Source organism: Vulpes lagopus, chromosome 20 (genome assembly GCF_018345385.1).
Source record: "Vulpes lagopus strain Blue_001 chromosome 20, ASM1834538v1, whole genome shotgun sequence".
Lineage (NCBI taxonomy): Eukaryota > Metazoa > Chordata > Mammalia > Carnivora > Canidae > Vulpes > Vulpes lagopus.
The window spans coordinates 38266445-38286688 of NC_054843.1; the positions used below are offsets into that span (position 1 = coordinate 38266445).

Genomic DNA, 20244 nt, shown 5'->3' on the forward strand with positions numbered 1-20244 from the left:
GAACTGGCCCTTAACTGATACTTCATTTGCGTTAGGGGGAAAAGTCAGTTTTATTGAGGGCCTAGTAACTCTTAAGGCCTTCATATTGGTCTTATTATGCAAGTTACATATTTGAAATTGAGGCCTGAACAAGTTAACTTGTCTTCAGTTCCAGTTGGTGGGCAAGCTGAGATTTGAACCAGCTCTAAATTTCTACTGTAAGGTTGAAATTACAAATAAATCTTCAAATAATTAGGGCACCTGGGTGGCTCAGTCAGTTAAGAGTCTGCCTTCAGCTCAGGTCATGATGCCTGGGTCCTGGGATGGAGCCCCACATTGGGCTCCCTGCTCTTCAGAGAGCCTGCTTCTAAAAGTTCTCTTTCATTATGCCACAGTATAAAAAATATTTCAAGAAATAGTTATTATTTCTCTGACTTTGGTACTGTGAACTACGTAAATACTTGAAGGCCGTAATAATTCAACCTACCTTTTTGCTAGGTATATTGAAATGTTTTCATCATAAATTGTATACTAGTGAGTTAAGGTACTTTCTTCTTAGTTTAGTGCCAGGAAGACTATAGTGAGGGATAAAGAAGTATTTCTGGAAATACTTGGATACATTGATTAAAATAGATTTAAAATCGTTTTTTTTTTATTTTTATTTTTTTACTACAATTAATAGCTATTCCATGAGGATGTCAAGAGTATGAAAGAAGAGAATGAACCTGAAGTGCTCAATACTGTACCTAGCACATAGAGAAGATTAAATAGATAGATGCTGTTAATATTTCTGTTGTCTGAAATCCTCTGAAGGTTTAAGAGAGACATTAGAGTTAATCTTATAATTTGCATCCCACATTTAAAATTTAGAGAAAATTTAGGAATGTTACATTTCTAGAATTGTTATTTAACTAGAAGACCTTGATTAAATACTAAATGATGTGCAAAAAATACTACATTTTCTTAGAGATTTTGTTTCCTTCAGGGGACCTTTGGTAAGTCTGGGGATATTTTTGATTGTCTTCATGGGGTGGGGGGGTGGTGTTGCTACTAGCATATTGTTGGTAGAGGCCAGGGAGGCTGTTGAACAGACATAGGGCAGCCCCAACAACAAAGAATTATCTGGCCCAAAATACCAATAGTGCCAAAGTTGAGAAATCCCACTATACCCTTGCTTTGGAGCTCAGGGATACTTGATGTCTGTAATACTGATACAAATGGCAAATACGTATTTTTTTAAAACACATGCTAATGTCTCTTACTTTAGAGAAATTAAAATTAAATCTTTTTAATTTTTATTTATTTATTTATTTATTTTTTTAAAGATTTTATTTATTTATTCATGAGAGACACACAGAGAGAGAGGAGAGAGAGAGACAGAGGCAGAGAGGCAGAGACACAGACAGAGGGAGAAGCAGGCTCCACATAGGGAGCCTGATGTGAGACTTGATCCTGGTACTCCAGGATCACGGCCTGGGCTGAAGGCAGGCGCTAAACCACTGAGCCACCCAGGCGTCCCAAAGCTTTTTTTAAAAGGTGATATTTATGTAAGTAACCTCTACACCCAATGTGGGGCCCAAACCCATGACCATGAGATCAAGAGTCGCACGTTCTTTTGACTGAGCCAGCTGGGTGCTCCTGGAAAAATGAAAATTTAATTGTTTTTGGAAAATATAGTCTTTTTTTCTTAGTCTGAATATAGAATTTACATGTATTTATAGTTCTTTGAGTAGTTTCTTACGGTATAAGAATACATTATTAATTCTTGCTATTAATTGGAATTATTTTAAAATTTATTTTGAATTTTTATAAATGTTTCATACATATTTATTTTAAAAGATCCTATAGGGCTTATTTATCAGGAATTGCATTTTGCTGCTAATAGAGACCTGACTTAAATAAAACTATTTAAGTTTATTTAAGTTGTATACATTTATATTTTATGTGAAAAATCTTGGATAGTATAGGAATGACATGATGGCTTTATCATCATAGTACCATCATTTGCTTTTTCTCCTCAGTCATCCTTGTCTTATCTCAAGTTTGCCTCATGACTCAGGGTAGTTGCTGGAGTTCCAGTCATCACATCTGAGGTATAAGTGGCAGGAACAGGGTGTCTCTGGTGTAAGCCAAACATATATTGCTCAAATCCTATTCATTGACTTTCGTTTCCATCTTCTAGCAATGGCCATCTGAAAAAAATGTTAGGAATTTTTTTGTCGTATTTTTTTGTGCTATTTTTCCTGATGAACACATGTCTGTGATTCTGCTTGTAAGGAAGAAGAAAACAAGAATAAATATTAGAGAGGCAACAGTCCCTCCCCCCCCCCCCACAGTTTATCATAAAAAGCAGAAGTCATACTGTTCCATTCTTAACCCACTAATTCCCTGGAGGTAATTACTTACAACTGTTTCAGCTCTTATGATTTTTACCTCCATGTTTATAACTTTTCCCCTTGTTATAGATATGATCAGTTAGCTTAGTTGATGGAGGGGGTAAGGGAGTACCTTATGGTCTCACTGTTCAGTTTGTACACTTTGATTTTACCACCCCTCCTCCCCCTTTTCCTCTGTATTGCTTCACTTCCTTCTGACCCTTTCCTCCCCTCCCTGCCCTGAGTCTCTTGAGTCTCTTACAGGTTCAGCCTCTCCAGAGAATCCAGAGATTCCATTGATCTAGTATGGGAAGGGATCTGGGGGAAACTTTCACCTCCACTTTTGGAGATACATGGTGTTTCAGATTCCTAGTTTTTCTGGTGTTCTTCAGTACAAATTAACCTGTTCCCGAATTCCCTCCCTCCTTTTTAAATAATAGCAATCTAAAGGTTGTCATCTCCCCCTTTCCATTGTCCTCCTTGTGGATTTAGGTCCTTTGAAACAAAAATATTTTTACTGGTATTTCAGTGTTGTTCTCAAGTAGGAGCAGAAATGTGTTCAATATGCCACATTTAACTAGAAGTCTCAAATTAATTTTTCAGCTCAATAAGAAAAATAGACATGAAAGATGATGAAAGGGAAAAGAACTGAAACTAATTCATAGTGATTTATTTACTTCTGGAAAAGAGTATCCTACTTCCTGACATACTCTATAGTGAATATTGAGAGCTAGAAATAATAACATCACACAGATTTACTTTATGTGTTCCTTTTGGCAAATAAATTTTTATTACTAAATTGCAAGTTAAAATGTTAGCTTTTAAAATATGGCTTTGAAAATTTGACACATTTGGGACATTTCCAGTGTTCATAAAAGGCGAATTTCATGGAAACACATTTATGTATTATAGTTAGGAAAAACAAATTAAAATGAACCCTAGATCTTGATGGCTATATTTGGGGAGCTAAATGCTTTGTTAATGTTGTTTAATGCATTTTAGTTTGACTTTCATGAGTGAAGTACTAATTGCTCCTTACGACATTATTTATGATAACAGATCCTTGAACATAACCTTAATGACCAAAGTTAGGGGAGTTGTTACATATAGTAGAATCCTCTGTTCGTGTTTTTAAATAATACTTATTCACACGGAAAACTTCATGGTATAATTACTGAAAAGACACAAGAAGCAGGTAATTTAACTTTTGTAAATAAAAAGCCTGAAAAGAAATATACCAAAAATTTGATAGCAAGTAACTTATTAGTGATAAGTTTATAGCTGAATTTGATTATTTTCTTTATACTTATTAATTTTTTATATTTTCTTGATCAACTACCTTTATAATCAGGAAAAATAAATTTTATTTTTTATTCTTCTACCATCCTACTTATTTTCTGTAAATAAATGGAGTAAATGTTGGGTTACTTGAGTATGATGAAATTTTAACTACTTGTTTCCTGAAAATATGTGAATTTTTAAAAAATGAATTGGTTGAGTGAACTTTTAAAGGTCATTTTAGGTTAACCAATGAGACCCTAAATTTACATTACTTCTTTATATACAATCTTGCATTTAAAAATGTGCCCATATTGCTTTCCAATAATCACCTTTCATACTAGCTTAAAAAATCAATCTCAATTTTAATTTTGTAGATAAAGTGGTAGAGAAAATATTTTTAAATGAAGTTCATTCCTTTTAAGTATTTTAATGATACCATCATTTTGCAGTTATGCTAAACAGAAGTGAGGCACCAGTCGTACTATTATTGCTGGCACTGAATCTTGATTTTTCTGCCAAAAAGTGCTAAACTATACCTTAGCAATTACAAACAAAAGAAGAAAAAAGAACTTTAAATTAAATTTGAGAAAGCTATGGTAAAATCAGTGTCTAATAAGTTATTTGAAAACATAAATACGATCAGTAAAATATGGTTAATTAGTATACCATTTTATTTTATTTTTAAAAATATTTATTTATTCATTCATGAGTGACACAGAGAGAGAGAGAGAAGCAGAAGGAGAAGCAGGCTCCGTGCAAGGAGCCCGATGCGGGACTTGATCCCAGGACTCCAGGATCATGCCCTGGGCCAAAGGCAAGTGCTAAACAGCTGAGCCACCAGGGATCCCCCAGTATACCATTTTAAATGCATATTAATATATAATGGTAAGGATGGTGGGCCATTTAAAATCTAAGGTAATTTATTTAAATGTTCTAGTTATAGGGATCCCTGGGTGGCGCAGCGGTTTGGCGCCTGCCTTTGGCCCGGGGCGCGATCCTGGAGACCCAGGATCGAATCCCACATCAGGCTCCCGGTGCATGGAGCCTGCTTCTTCCTCCGCCTGCGTCTCTGCCTCTCTCTCTCTCTCTCTCTCTGTGACTATCATAAATAAATAAAAAAAAGTTAAAAAAATAAATGTTCTAGTTATAAATCATTTATAGTAGTACCTAGTCTAAATTAAAGTAGAAAGTATTTTTAAGTTACAATAAATCTAACACTAGATAGGTAATCTTTAGTTTTCATATAGTATATATCATGTTGATTTCTTAGCTCCCTATTTCTCTTGACAGGTCAGCTCATTTTTTCAGCAGTATGGGTCTGTTTCTTAGTATAAGACCCAATCAATGTTTCCTGGTTAGAGCCATGGTGGAATACTGGTGGCAAACTAAACATGAGAGGAGGTCTGTCTGTAGAATTCATTACTTAAGATCCTAAAGTCCAGTACACTGACACTCTGTACCAAGCACTTGGTATACTCAACCCTTTAAGGCAGAAGTGAATATGAAAGTAACTAAAAGATTTTCCATCTAGGCTGTAGGAAAAAGAGTCATTGGTATTATAGTTGAAGTTTGTCAGTTATATAAGGCATTGGGTACACAGTGGTAAGGAAATAGGCTTACCATTATATAATAAAAACAAAAACAACAAAACAAAAATAAAAACTTTTTGCATACAGTTATAATTTTCTTAAGTTCTATGAAGAAAAGATATACAATATATAAAATAGAGGCTAATAAGAGGCCTATTTTTGGATTCTTGGGCAAGTTGAAGTCTGCTGAGATTTTTTTTGGTTTAGTTTGAACATGCTGAATTTAAGATGCCTTTCCTTAGCCAAGGAGTGATCTTAAAGATAGCTGGATTTACAGACTCCAGAATGCAGAAGTGAGGTCTGGTCAGCTTAGCTGTGTAGTTGGATGATATTTGAAGTCATGTGTTTGGATAAGCTAGCATAGGGAGATAATATGGAATGGGAAAAGAAGAAGACTTAGAAGTGAACCTTTAGCAAATCCACAGTTAAATTTCCTGGTAGAAAAGATTGAGTCTTCAAGTGAAATCTGAGAAGGATCAGTTAAATTAAAGAGGTTGGAGAATTCCAAGTGACTATAGTGTCACAGAAATCAAGGGATCGAATGAATGAATGGTACTTGACATTGAAAGCTATTGAGATCCAGCCATTGAATTAGCATGAAGTCTTTGGTGACTTTAAGCAGACCAATTTTGATGTAGTGATGAGAACGGGAGTCAGACTGGAGTATGAGGAGTGAGAGGCAAAGAAAGAGAGACAGTAAGTAAAGATAACATAAAGGAGAAGGAAAGGTATGAGCAGAAGTTGGAGAACTTGTGGATTAAAGGTGAGGATTTAAAAAAATAAAGTGCTAAGAATTTGGCGTGTTGAAAATCTGATGAAAGTGATTTATTTGAATGGATGAGGTAAATCTACAAAAGAAAGAAGGGATAATCTATTATTTTATAGATTCCAAAACGGAAAGGAAGGTTACGATTCAAAGCACAAATGGGATTGCTTTGCATAGGAGCCTTGGGGTAGCAGGAAAGTTCATCTGTTGAGAATACAGGATGCTGATTGGAGATTTAAGGTAAATGGAGGTCTAAAATAGTAGCTTCTTAGAGAGGTATGTTGAATTGACCTACAGAACCATTTGAATTTGCTGGTTATGAATGTAGAGCGACCATTAGTCTGTACTTTTTGTTCAGCGGTGCTTATCTGCATAGGTGAAGGCATGGAGAACATGATTATATTCATTGGGGGCTGAGTGATATGTTGTAATTGATCAGTTAATTTTGAGAAAAAAAAAGAGTATAAGCTCATTTTCTGGCTCCATTTGTGGTAAAACATGGTACAGAGAAGTGAAAGGAGGAAAGAAAAAAGGTAGAAAAGTGGTTACGTCAGTAGAGTAGCCCCCTTTATCCAATTTCATTTTTTGCGATTTCAGTTACCTGAGGTCAACTGTAGTCCAGAAGCAGATGATCCTCCTTTTGACGTATTGTCAAAAGGTCAGTAGTAGCTTAACACTGTCATATTGCTTATGTCATTCTCCTCACTTCATTTAATGACATAAGCATTTTATCAACTCACATCATCATTATAAGAAGGGTGAACAGTATAATAAGATATTTTTGAGAGACAGACCACATTGTCATACTTTTGTTACAGGAAATTGTTATAATTGTTCTATGTCATAGTTATTATTATTATTTATTTATTTGTTTATTTTATTTATTTATTCATGAGAGACGCAGAGAGAGAGAGAGGCACAGACACAGGCAGAGGGAGAAGCAGGCTCCTCGCAGGGAGCCTGATGTGGGACTCGATCTGAGGCTCCGGGATCACGCCCTGAGCCAAAGGCAGACGCCCAACCACTGAGCCACCCAAGTGTCCCTAGTTATTATTTTTAATCTTTTTGTGCCTAATTTATAAATCAAACTTCATTATAGAGATGTATAGGAAGAAACATAGTATATATAGAAGCTGAGGTACTATCTGTGGTTTCAGGTATCCATTGGGAGTCTTGGAAGTATCCCCTGAAGATAAAAGGGGGAGTACTACAGATATTAATAAGTACACAACATTGCTCTATATACAATGAAAATATATGTATATATAAAAGTGGGTATATATAATGTCCCAATAAAATGTATACCCAGTTTATTGATATATATTTCTATAACTGGAGTTTACTAACATTAACCATTGTCAGTTTTAAAGTTTCAATATTCTCAATACTCACTAATCACTGTTGTCACTGATGAGATGTGTGTGTTACATTTTTCATGTCTGAAAGATTTTATTTAAATATTCTATATATGTATGTATAAGTCATATTTTGAATGCTTTCCAGCTATCAGGTGCTGGATAAGTCCTTTTACGTTTTTTATCACTTAATTCGTTACCCTACAGGTCATGTGCTGTTGTTCCCATTTCATAGATCAGGAAACTAATAAGACCAAGAGAGTAAATGGCTTGACTAAGGCACTGTAGCTAGTTTGTGATTGTTAGATTGGAATCTGGCCAGCCTGACTATGAGGAACCTGTGTGTGTACTTAGCCATTTTAATATACACATGCATTATACTTTACCTAGGAATATCCACATTTGGTATCTATGGTAGCATCTGTGTATACATATTTAATAAAGCAGTTGTGGACTGGGTAGAAATAGAAGTCAATTAAAAAGACTGAACGCAGCAGAAAATAAAGATGTTTATGAATTTAAAAGAGAGAGAAAAATCAAACTTCCCTTTAAGGAGTGTTTTAACCCTTTAATTTTTTCTTTTCTCCTAACCCACCTAAGTGGGCTATACTTGTCTCAGAAGCAGTGGCTTTCTATAGTGTTTATTTTTAAAATGTAAGAGTTGTGATGATCACAAACCGGTTGAAGTTATCTTATGTGGAATATGTCTTAGATATTTATCCTAAATGATTAAATTTTAATGTTTCTTTCCATATTACTTAGATACAACCTTGCATAGTATGTGGAATTCTTACTAATCCAGGGTACAGTGGATATGCATTTTTCTACTTAATTATTTATCCTTTTACCATGCTTTGAAAACTCTTGCTTAAAGATCTCTCAGGTAGAAGTCAAATCTAAAATTTATATTCCATGTTCACAAGGGCATAATGAAATGGTATCTCATTTTCAGCTGGTAGGGGTAAAAATCACAGCCTTTCTGGACCAGTATTCATCAAAATATATTACAAACATTAAAAGTAATTTTTACCTTTTGGCTTAGTGATTTTCCCTAAGCATTAATTTTTGAGGAAATATAAATTTGGACATTAAGCTGTTCATCATAGCATTAATTGTAATTAATGAAAGGAATACATTTAAAATGGAGAAGCAACCAGAACATCTAAAATAGTTGAAGACTTTTCAACCCTCATAAACTATTAGCACTAAAAAATGTGTTCGATGACTATGTAATGACCTAGGAAAATATAATAATAAAAAAATTTAGGTGGAAAATTTGTGGCAGGATTACACAGTTTGAATGTAGGCTAGTGCAGTCTCATTGTGCTCACATGCAGATTTTAGAGAAGGGAAGTGTGGTGAAGATAAGTCAAATGAGCTACTTCATTAGAAATAGGATTTTTTGATGATAGTATAGAGGAGCCATTCATATACTTCAAGAAGTCTGTGAACTCTGAACTTATTTGCAAAAAGGCATATTTGCCATTTCCTTGTTGAGTAAGTCTGAGGGTTTCTTTCTCTTCTCTTCTTTTCTTTTCTTTTCTTTTCTTTTCTTTTCTTTTCTTTTCTTTTTCTCTTTTCTTTCTTTCTTTCTTTCTTTCTTTCTTTCTTTCTTTCTTCTTTCTTTCTTTCTTCTTTCTTCTTTCTTTCTTCTTTTTTTGTCTTTTGTTTTTGTCAGATTTTCTTTAAGAATTTCAAAATTTGGGACACCTGGGTGGCTCAGTGGTTGAGCATCTGCCTTGGGCTGAGGGCATGATCCTGGAGTCTGAGATCCGAGTCCCACATCAGGCTCCCTGCATGGAGCCAGCTTCTCTCTCTGCCTGTGTCTCTGCCTCTCTCTCTCTCTCTTTTGAATAAATAAATAAAATCCTTAAAAAAAAAAAAGTTTCAAAGCTTGCTAAAAAAGAAACACAACCCAACAATAATCCAAACAAACCAAAAGGTTAGGAACCTTTGCTGTAAGCCATTATGAGATAAGCAGTGTTGCCTGTTTTTATAAATACAACTTTACTGGAGTATGCACATTCATTTTAGCATTTTCTATGGCTGCTTTCATGATACAACTGCGGAGTTGAGTAGTTGGGATAGAGGATATATGGTCCATAAGCTGTTTTTTGGCCCTTTAAGAAAAAGTATGTCAGCCCCTGTCCTAGATTCTCATTTATTCTTTGCAACAACCCTGTGAGATAAGTACTATTTTTATCTTCATTTTCTGAATAGTGCAGCTAAGACTCAGAGAGGTGAGGCAACTAACTCCAAGTCACACAGCTTGAAAAGGGAAATATACCAAGATGTTAACAGTGGTTATATGTGGAAGTACAATGATGGATGATTTTGTTTTCATATAGTGTTCAAGTTTACTACAATGAGCATACATAACATGATCAAGAGGAAAGAAAGTTTTAAAAAATATAGGTAGAACTAAGTTATGAGAATCTTAAAATTCATCCATCCTTTTATTATTTTGATTTCCTATGTGTTATCCTGTGTTTATACTTATAGTAGATGTGCAATTTTTGCTTCCCTTCTTGGCATTGAATCTTACTATGTAGCTCCTTCTTAACGCTAAAGTGATTTTTATGGAAAAAAAGAGAAATTGTTGTATTTATGGTTTCTTAATTTTCTATTAACTGAAATCATTTGGTCTTGAACTCCTGAGATTATCTGTTCTCTTATTTTTTGAAGTTACTTCAAGTTTTAAGTGCTATAACTTAATAGACACTCATAAAATGCTGCATAAGTATCTGTCCAACAGTATATAACTTATTTTTTCTTAACATCAGTCAGTTGAATTAGCCTTAATTATTTTCGACATAGATCTAGATACATAAAGTACCATAAAAGTGTTGCAGAAAGTACTCCTAAAAGAAAAAAATTGTCTGTGAACTATGTGAAAACTTCATTTTAATGAATATGGGGATTTAAGAAGGAAAAAGTGACAACCCCTGCCTTCACAGAACTGAATCATCTTAAGGAAGAAAAGACATATCTCACTACTGCATGCACTCTTAGGACTTTGATGCAAACCACAGTTATCTTTTCCTTGGATTATTTTATTTCCCTGCTTCCAATTTTTCTGTTTATTCTCCCTACAGCCAAAGTGATCTTTGAAAGACGTAAAAGTGAGATCTCTTCTAAACCTTCCATGCTTTTCTTTCTCAGAATCAAAACCAAAATTCTTACAGTGGGCCATCGTGCTTCATGATCGGGCTCTTATCTAGTTCTTTGACTAGTTTCATAATATTCTTTGTCTCTACTAGTTACTTTCAGCTGCACTACCATTTTTGCCCTTCCTTCAACTTGAATAAGTATGCCCCTGCCCTTGGCCTTTGTACTTGGCCTTTATTTTGTTTGCCAGAAGCACTTTTCATTTGGATATCTATATGGTTTGCTCTAGGACCCTGCTCAAATACCCTTTTTATAAGAGAGATGGAGGTCTTCCTTGAACACCCCATAGAAAGTATAAAGTAGTATCACATCTCTAGCATTGTCTTTTCTGTTTACCTTGTGTTTTGTTTTCCAAGGTACTTAACACTAACATATTTGTATACCAATTTTCCTTTCACTAAAAATGAAAGTGTTAGTGTGCTTGATACACATTAAGCACTTAATAAGTTTAGAATAAACGAATGAGTAAATATAAATAAACCTAAAACAGGGAAACGGCTAGTGCCACTAACACAATGTATGTTAAGTCCTCTACAAATTCACATGGAGACTACTTCTAATAGTCATAATTTAGGAAAGTTTTAGTGGACAGGTAACACTTGAATTGAGTCTTAAAAAATTGTTAGTATTAAAATGTAGACATGAAAAAGGAAGTGGTGTGAATAGGAGGAAATTATAAGTAGAACAGATAATTTGTGAAAAAGGTAGATGACATGATGTATTTATGTATGGGGGTAGTTAATTGTGTAGAGCTGTGGTTCTTAAAGGTGTGATTCCCCAGACCTGCAGTAGGAATGTGAACACTATTAGCAATGTAAATTTCTCGGCCCCACCCCAGATTTACAGTCTTGAAATTTGGGCTGAGGCTTAGCAGTCTGTGTTTTTCACAAGCCTCCAGGTGATCTGATGCATACTAAAGTTTGAGAACCACTGGACTAGAACATATATATTCAGAAAACTATTGGTACATATTAGGATTGGAAAAAATGTATTGGTCTAGATCTTGGCTTAGGAATATGAATTTTAGGTTTAAAAGCACAACAGTACCATTATTAATCTTAAAATATTGTTTTAAAATAGACTTGAAGAAGTGCCTCTGGCTAGAGGTAGGGATTTTTCAGGAACTATAGCTTGGGTTGTCTTCCTCTGAGTCAGCTATTGTTGCTGGGAGTAGCTGAGTAGCTTCCTGGGAGTAGATTTTTCACATCTTTAAAATAATTTTTTCATTCCCAATTTCTTTTGTGTCTTAACTTTTTAAAGAATCCAGAAGTCAGTAGGGCAAAAGTTTATTACTCTACACAGTCCAATACCCATTAAATTTAGAACAGTAGTTTCTTCAACTTAAGTACATAGTCCAGTTGACTCATATTACTTTTGCCAGTAGAGTTTAGTGATATCACAGGGAAGATAGGTGCACAGAGAGCAGGGTTTTAAATCAGTTTTGGTTTCAACCTCACTAGGGTGTCAGTCACTTGCACCAACTGCCAGAGTCTAGAACTTGTACATAAGTCAAGTGGTTGATTGTCTCACTGTGTGTCTACAATACTTTGCGGGGGGGGGGGGGGCAGTGGGAGCACTTAATCTGAACATTTCTAATTCCTTGAAAGTGTATCTGAATTTCTGCCTTGCAAAGTTTGCAAATTTCTGTGGAAGGTGGCCCTGGGCACTAGTGTGTTTGATGTTTCCTCTTCAGATTTTTTTCATATTAAAAACTTTTAGTTTCCGTTTCATCTGTGTAATCCTGGTATTCCTGTGCTGCAGTAAGTGTGTAATCTGTTTAGTGTCACAGCTTCTAAACTATCTCTTGTAAATAGCATATCACTTAGTGTGTACAGTTGAAGGCAGATCTCCCCAAGACTCCAGCCCTGCAATCTGCGAAGCCCCAGTGTTCGTTCTATCCTTGTCTCTAGATTTCTTCGTCCCCAACGTTCTGCCAGGACATTTTTTAGTCCTCTGCTACCTTAACTGTTGCCATCTTCCTTGGCTGTTGCTGTCTTCCTGAAATTCCTCTGCCTGTTGAGCTAAAACCATAAAAGCACTCCTGTTATGCTCCTTAGTGCTGTTTTGTGGAAAATAACCATAAACAGGTACCAGAGATGAAGCTGCTTTTGATGGGTCTGGTGTCTGTACTTGAAGGAGCCCAGAGAAGACAGTATCTCTTTTGCCACTTGCTCCTCTGGACCTTCTCTTTACTCTGCTTTCTCTTTACTCTGCTTTTAACTGTTCTGGGTCTTGCATCATTTGTTCTACTTCATTGGGAGTGTAAGCATTCCTTTTTGTCACATTCCATTTGGTAGTATTAGGTTATGCTATTTCAGATAAACATAGCTGGTTTTTGTTTTTGTTTACATTTTAGCCTGTTCTTAAGTTGGCTTCTCTTGTCTTTTTCCTTTCTCTTTGCCTTTGGGCCCAAGTTTGAATTACCTGTTGTAATTGTAGAACATTCAAACCCATATAATGTCATAGATAAAAGTCAAGGAATTCTGACTTCATTAAAAAGCATTCATTATCCTACAGATTTTGCCCACTGTCATCTCCCTGACTTAAAGAAAATTTTATCAGCTCAATCTCAGACCTAGGACTGACCTCTTATGTTTTTCTTCAGTGTTGCTTTTCCTTATTCACTCTCTGATGTCTAACTTTGAGTTCCTCGGGCACTTTCCTTTGTGATGCCATGCCATACCATACAACCCTCCATGATAACTAGTAATTTGAAATGTCTGTGAAATGCTGCTGGTATTTTAAGGTAATCTCCTGGCCTTTTTTTTTTTTTTTTAAACCTTCATATCTGACAGATTTTATGTTACCTTATATAATGGTCTTCAAGGTGTGGTTTTTCACTTGCTCTTATTATGGACTTTCTATTTCTTTAAAAGAACATCTTGCCATAGTTCCAGTCTGGTTCACTCAGATTTTCATCCAAAGTTACCTTCTCTTTTTCTTTTGCATACTGTTGGAACTAGTCCCCCTTCCTTTCAAATGGGGAGCAACTATAAAATAGCCTTTTCCCCTAACTCAACCTTTAAGAGCACATAGTTCTGGCATATATGTATTTCTTTTTTCCTATGTATCTAGTCTTGATTCTTGTTTGTTTTTGGTTACAATTTATTCATTTGAGAGAGAAAGAGAAAGAGTAGGGGTAGAGGGAAGGACAGAGGGAGAAGGACAGGGAGAGATTCTTAAGCAGACTCCCTGTTGAGCACAGAGCCTGACTCAGGGTTGATCTCACCACCCTGAACCAAAATCAGGAGTCAGACTCTTAACCAACTGAGCCACCCAGGCACCCCATTTAGCCTTAATTCTAAGGGTGAATGTATTCTTAAGGTCGTACTTCTTTTACATCTTTATCAATATGATCTCCTTTTATTTTTTAACTCTCCCGCTGTCATTTAATTATAAGTGTGTCATTTTTAAACAAACTTAGTTATTGAGACTGAGCAAACCTGGTACTTAAAGTTAGTGTTTGATACATGGACCTTTTAAGTTTCTCTTTTGACCTTTGAATTTGTAATAATTCCACTGAAGTTTCCCTATGTAATAAGGAATCTGACTCTTCATCTGTTCACTTGATAAAATTTACTAGCCATCTTTGTTGAACTCAGATAAAATCTTCACATCTACAGTCTTGATTAGAGTAATGTACTTAATTCCAGAAGCTACTTGAGACCATATTGTGACGGTGAGTTTACAAGCCTTTGGACAAATTACATGAATCTAAGTTGCTCTTTGAGAACAAAACTAAGAGGTAGAGAGATAGTGTTCGTCCAACAGATCTAGAACTATTTATTCATTTATTTTTCATTTTTTATCAAATTTAGAAATTTTATTTTTTTAATAAACATACAGTGTTAGTTTCACATGTACAATATAGGTGATTTGATAAGTTCATACCTCACCTGGTGCTCATCATGACAAGTGCATGGCTTAATCCCCATCATCTGTTTAACCCATTCTTCCAGTCCCCTCCCTTTTGGTACCTATCAGTTTGTTTTTATAATTAAGAGTCTGCTTCTTGATTTGTCTCTCTTTTTTTTTCCCTTTGTGCATTTGTTTTCCACGTATGAGTGAAATCATATGGTATTTATCTTTCTCTGACTGACTTATGTTGCTTAGCATTATATTCTCTAGCTCCATCCATGTCATTGCAAATAGTAAGATTTCATTCTTTTTTATGGCTCAGTAATATTCCACAGGAATAACAATTTAAAGGCTAGACGTCTAATTCACATACCAGTATTCTAAGATGCATACGGAATTTAACCAACTTTTCTGTTTACTCCTCTCTGGCTTGTAGTTATTGTTGAGAAACCAGAAAGAACAAAACATTTTCCACCTATTAATGTCTAAAACCTCTATATGACTAAAGGATTAAAAAAAAAGCAATAATAAAATCAGTGCCTCAGCCATACCTACTATACCCTCTCTGGCTAGGCCATGCTGAATTGAAGTCAGATGCAGAGCGCTCTGCCTAGCCTAAGCCAGTTAAGTCATTTCTATGTGCGCAAAAACGTGTATACCACTGGCTGCTGGCATGCACAGAGGTTTCTTCATCTTACATTCTGATTTGATGTTCAGACACATTCGCTTGTGCATATATTTTGGGGTTCACTTTTTTATTTGCCAATTTTAATGTTTATGAGAGAAGCATTTAATATATTCTTTTTAATCAGTTTGGAATTGCATGAATAATTGATAGGGATCAAAATTTGTCTAGAACATTTAAAATGAGCCTATTTTTTCTTTGGGTCAACTTAAGAGAAAAGTTGGGTTTTTATGTAAGTATGTATGTATGTATGTATGTATTTATTTAGAAAGTTGGATCTTTAAGCAGATACTCATGCAACCACATGGAGGACCCTGGTTTGTCTTGTGCCATAGGGATGCAGGAAACTCAGGAAGATGAGAGCCTTCTGTGAATGATATTGTAATGGATATTTTTGTTTAGTTTGTAGCTTTGACTAGATAATCATGAAGATTCCTTTTATTTTATTTTATTTTGTTTTGTTTTATTTTTTTTATTTATTTATGATAGTCACAGAGAGAGAGAGAGAGAGGCAGAGACACAGGCGGAGGGAGAAGCAGGCTCCATGCACCGGGAGCCTGATGTGGGATTCGATCCCGGGTCTCCAGGATCGCGCCCTGGGCCAAAGGCAGGCGCCAAACCGCTGCGCCACCCAGGGATCCCCGAAGATTCCTTTTAATAGTAGGAAACATCAAGGGGTCCTTGGGTAGCTCAGGTAGTTGAGCATCTGACTCTTGATTTTGGCTCAGGTCTTGATCTCATGGTCCTGACATTGGGCCCCTCACTGGGCTCAGTGGTCAGTACAGTCTGTTTAAGATTCTCTCTCTCCCTTTCCCTCTGCCCCTCCCAACATGCGTGTGTGAGTGCTCTCTTGCTCTCTCAAGTAAATGAATACAATCTTTAAAAAAAGATTGTATGGAATATTAAGATTTAGAAGTCCTTACTCCATTTTCCATTTTGTAAATGGTTGAGTCTTACTACATTCACAGAACCTATTAAAGACCTTAATGTTACAGAAATATCTGTTTAAGGAGTAGTGAGCTGAATAAACAATATGCTTAATTGAGTCTCCAAAATAACTGGATTTTAGGTTGTCTTTTACTGAAGATTATGTCCTTTGGAGATTTCAAACAACTTTTAACTTATTAGGATCTATTTCTGAACCATTTTGGTGTTTTTTTAAATATGACTTTAATTTTAGATTTTCTTTACATGATTATGTTGATAGAAAAAGTCAGATGATGGTAACTCTTGTTTTGAACAGAACTTTTCTTTACCTTTTTTATTCTCAATAGAAAACTTAAAAAAAAAGAATCTTCAGGTATCCTCAGGCATGAGGCATTTTATTTGTATTGCTGTATCTAGGATACTCATCATTTGTCAATGAGTATTGGGCTAAATAGTTGAAAGTTAGCCAGTAGCTTTTGAAATTGTTACTTATTTAATTTTTTTAATTTTTAAAATATTTTATTTATTTATTTTGCAGGGAGAGAGAGAAAGAGAGAAGGGGGGCACAATTAGGAGGAGCTGTAGAAGGAGAGGGAGAACCAGGCTTCCCACCAAACAGGGAGACCGATGTGGGTCCTGATCCTAGGACTCTGGGATCATGACCTGAGCCTAAGGCAGATGCTTAACTGCCTGAGCCACCCAGGTGCTCCTTGGCAGTAGCTTTTGAATAGATTTTATTTGGGAGTGGCCTATCTGCTGGCTAAAAGTGTATAAAGTTTGTGTAATTTATCACACTTGGAAACCAACAATTAACCAGTTAACATTGATACAATGAAACAGTCAAAAAGTGAGTTTACCTTTGTCGTTTTCTTAGAGTATGCCAGGAATTATCCAGGATTGTAATATATTCTCTTACTTCTCCAGGCACTCTGTGACTAAGGTGAGATACTAAATTCATTTTACAGGAAACTTAGACTGAGAAGTATAATTTTGCTAAGTTTGCTAAGCTAATAAATGACAAAGCCAGGTCTGATTCTGAAACCTGTACTCTTTCTGCATGCTGCCAATCTATCTGATGTATTTTTTTTTCCATCTGACGCTAAAAAAAAAGATACCCATAGATAAGGGTAAATCTTGATGTGTAGTTAAGTAACAAAGCAGGGAAAGTAAATGTAGAATTGTGCTTATGTTATAAAATATCGTCTAGAAAATAAAATAGAACATTGAGGGAAAAGGTGAGAACAAAAAAAAAACTTTAAAGTTTTAACAATTGAACTAATTTTATGCTTATTGAAAGCATAGTACAATTATCAGGAATAGGAAAGCAACATTGGTGTGTAATAATCACTAAGTTATTAGAAATTTCAGTTTTGGGGACACCTGGGTGGCTCAGTTGGTTAAGCATCTGCCTTTGGCTCAGGTCATGATCCCGGGGTCCCAGGAACAAGCCCCACATCAGGCTCCCAGCTTAGCTGGGAGTGTGCTTCTCCCTCTTCCTTTGCCTGCCCCCAGCTCCGGCACTCTTGCTCTTTTGTGCTCTCTCTCTCAAATAAATAAACAAAATCTAAAAAAAATGTATTAAAAAATTTAAGTTTTTCCACTAATTTTTTTTTGTGTTCCAGGATGTTATTTCTAGATCTCATGCTGTATTTAGTTGTTATTTACCCTTAGTCTCTTCCAGTGTGTAACAGTATTTCAGTTTTTTCTCATCTTTCACAACCTTGACACATTTGAAGAATATTGATTAATTTTTTTGTAAAACAACCTTCAGTCTGATAATTTTTCATGATTGGAATGAGTTTAGGCATTTTTGGCAAAGTACTGCAAAAATGCTATTGTTTCTTGGTTTGCCATACCAAGAGATTTATGATAATGATACATTTTATTACTTACTGGTGATATTTACCTTGATGATTTGGTTAAGTTTGGGTCTGTGTGGTTTCTATACACTTTAGTTACTATCTTTCTATTTTTAGTTGATAAATGTCTTGGGGGAGATAATTTGAGACTGCAAATCCTGCATTGCCTCAAACTTTTACCCATAAATACTAGTATTGATCCATGGATCTTGTCTGTAGCATTCATTACTATGTATTTGCCTAATGCTGATTCTCTCTCTCTTTGCTTCTGTATTTATTAATTGGGATTTTACTGTGAGGAAGAGCTGTCTCATCTCTAACATTTATTTATCTGATTATTTATATCACTGTGGACTCCTGGATATTTATCTTGTTCCATGGATTAAAAGTCTAATATTATCACTTATTTTGTTGCTTAAATTATTCTAGCTTTGGCAGGTAGGAGCTCCTTCAGGTTGGCTCCTGTGTTCTTATACCCCATCATTTATTCAGCATTTCATGACTTTCTGGCACCACAAAATGTTATTATATGTATATAATAATATATGTTTATAATGTCCATTGTAATGTTTATATATTTAGAAAGTCAGCAAATTCATTCAGTGCATAGATTGCATGTGAATTTTAGGGAGACACATTTCAGTCCATAGAGATTTGGATGATGTATCTTAATGTTCTTAAATAATGAATATAATTTTAACTGAATGGGTTTATAGTAAGTCTGACTTTTGACAATTTTGCCAAAGAATGAATCTATGCTCATCCTCATAATAATTTACCTTGGTAAATTAAGATATGGCAGTATGTAGTATATACTATATCCCTTTTAGATTTGGGTATATGTTCCTGTAAATGAGAGAGCTGAGAAAGTGCTGTAGGATCATTGCAGGATTCCAGCATCTTTGGCAGTCTGCCAAAGGGCAGCTCTGCCCTTCTCTTCAACTTCCCTTATATCATGCCATGCTTTTGGCCTCAGCTGTAACTTCTTTTAGCGGTATTCATATAGTTCCTAAAAATTATAGTAAATTGCATTGCAGTATGTTTGTTATGCTCTTCAAAATGAAGGAAAAATAAAAGTTTTGGGACTCCTGGGTGGCTCAGCAGTTAAGCGTCTGCCTTTGGCTCAGGGCAGGATCCTGGAGTCCCGGGATTGGGTCCCTCATGGGGGACCCATCCCTGCTTCTCCCTTTGCCTGTGTCTCTGCCCCTCCCTCCCCCCATCTCTCATGAATATAAAATAAAATACTTTTTTAAAAAGGAAAAAAAGCTATAAGAATAGAAGCTGAGAAAATAGAAAGTTTTTTTTTTACCAGTCTTTACTGGACAATTGATCTTTATCCCATTTCTTAGACTATTTTCTTGAAGAATTTAGAACTGTAGCAATAGTTGATTTTAAAGATCCAGGTAAATGCTTTTTCCTTTGTTTGCAGGAACTACAACATTATTCTGGCTACTATGTTAAGACTGTTCTTTGTTAGAGTCCAAAATAGAAAGAAAAATGAAAGATATGTTGCTTGCTATACTTTGGCCTGGTAGAGCATGTTCAAATTATGATGTCATGGTGTCTACTCTCATTAGCTGAGTGCTTATGATGGCACAGGAGAAAAATTTAAAATAAAAGGGCAACATAATGCATAGTTTCACATGTTTTAAGGAAAATATTTAAGAGAGAAATAGTGTTATAGTGAGTCTTTTTTGTCTGTTTCCATTGCATTTATTACTAATATAAAAAAATGTTAAAAAGAAAATAATTCATTCTCAGTTCTCCAGCAGCTCTCATCCTTCCCTCTTGCCCACACAACTCCTGACCCATTTCCTCAGGGCCAGTGCAGAACCGAACCTGTTCACTGCCGTTTTCACAGAAAACAACGAGTGCCAGGGATGAAGGGAAGAAGGTTAGACGAGGGCGACAGTACCATCAAGGTTCCTTCCACCCAAGGGTAGGCCAGGTAGAGATTCACAGAATTCAGACGAAAGGGCTGGTGGCCTCACAATGACGTACTCTAACCAAAGTGGGCTGGAGAGGAGATAGGATAGCCCGTAAGAGGCTTTAGAGGACATCTCATGGGCTTGTGTCAAACCCCGAAAAACCAATACCAGGAGAATGGGGAGACCAGGGAGGCAGTCTTGCGGAAAGTTTCACAATTCTCCCATTTTGGGAGGTGGAAAGTCTAGAGGGCATCAAGAGCCTCACTCATTTTGGCAGAAAAACTTACTCTAGTGTTGGGAAGTCACAATGATGCCATGGACACTGAAAAAGGCTACGTATGAGGGGATGCACGGTTTTCACAAAGCACAGTGGTCACAGGCCAGAGCGGTGGGGATCATGCTACTGATGCAGGATCTACAAAATCCAAAAGCAGGGAGAGTAGCCTTTCAGGAAGTAACTCTGCACCAGTCATC

At 35.8% G+C, this 20244-nt stretch overlaps 1 protein-coding gene across 3 annotated transcripts in view; it reads left to right on the forward strand.

The window, feature by feature from the left end:
* Positions 1-20244, forward strand: part of ZNF654 (zinc finger protein 654) — a 92579-nt gene that overhangs the window by 3203 nt on the left and 69132 nt on the right. The window lies entirely within an intron of this gene.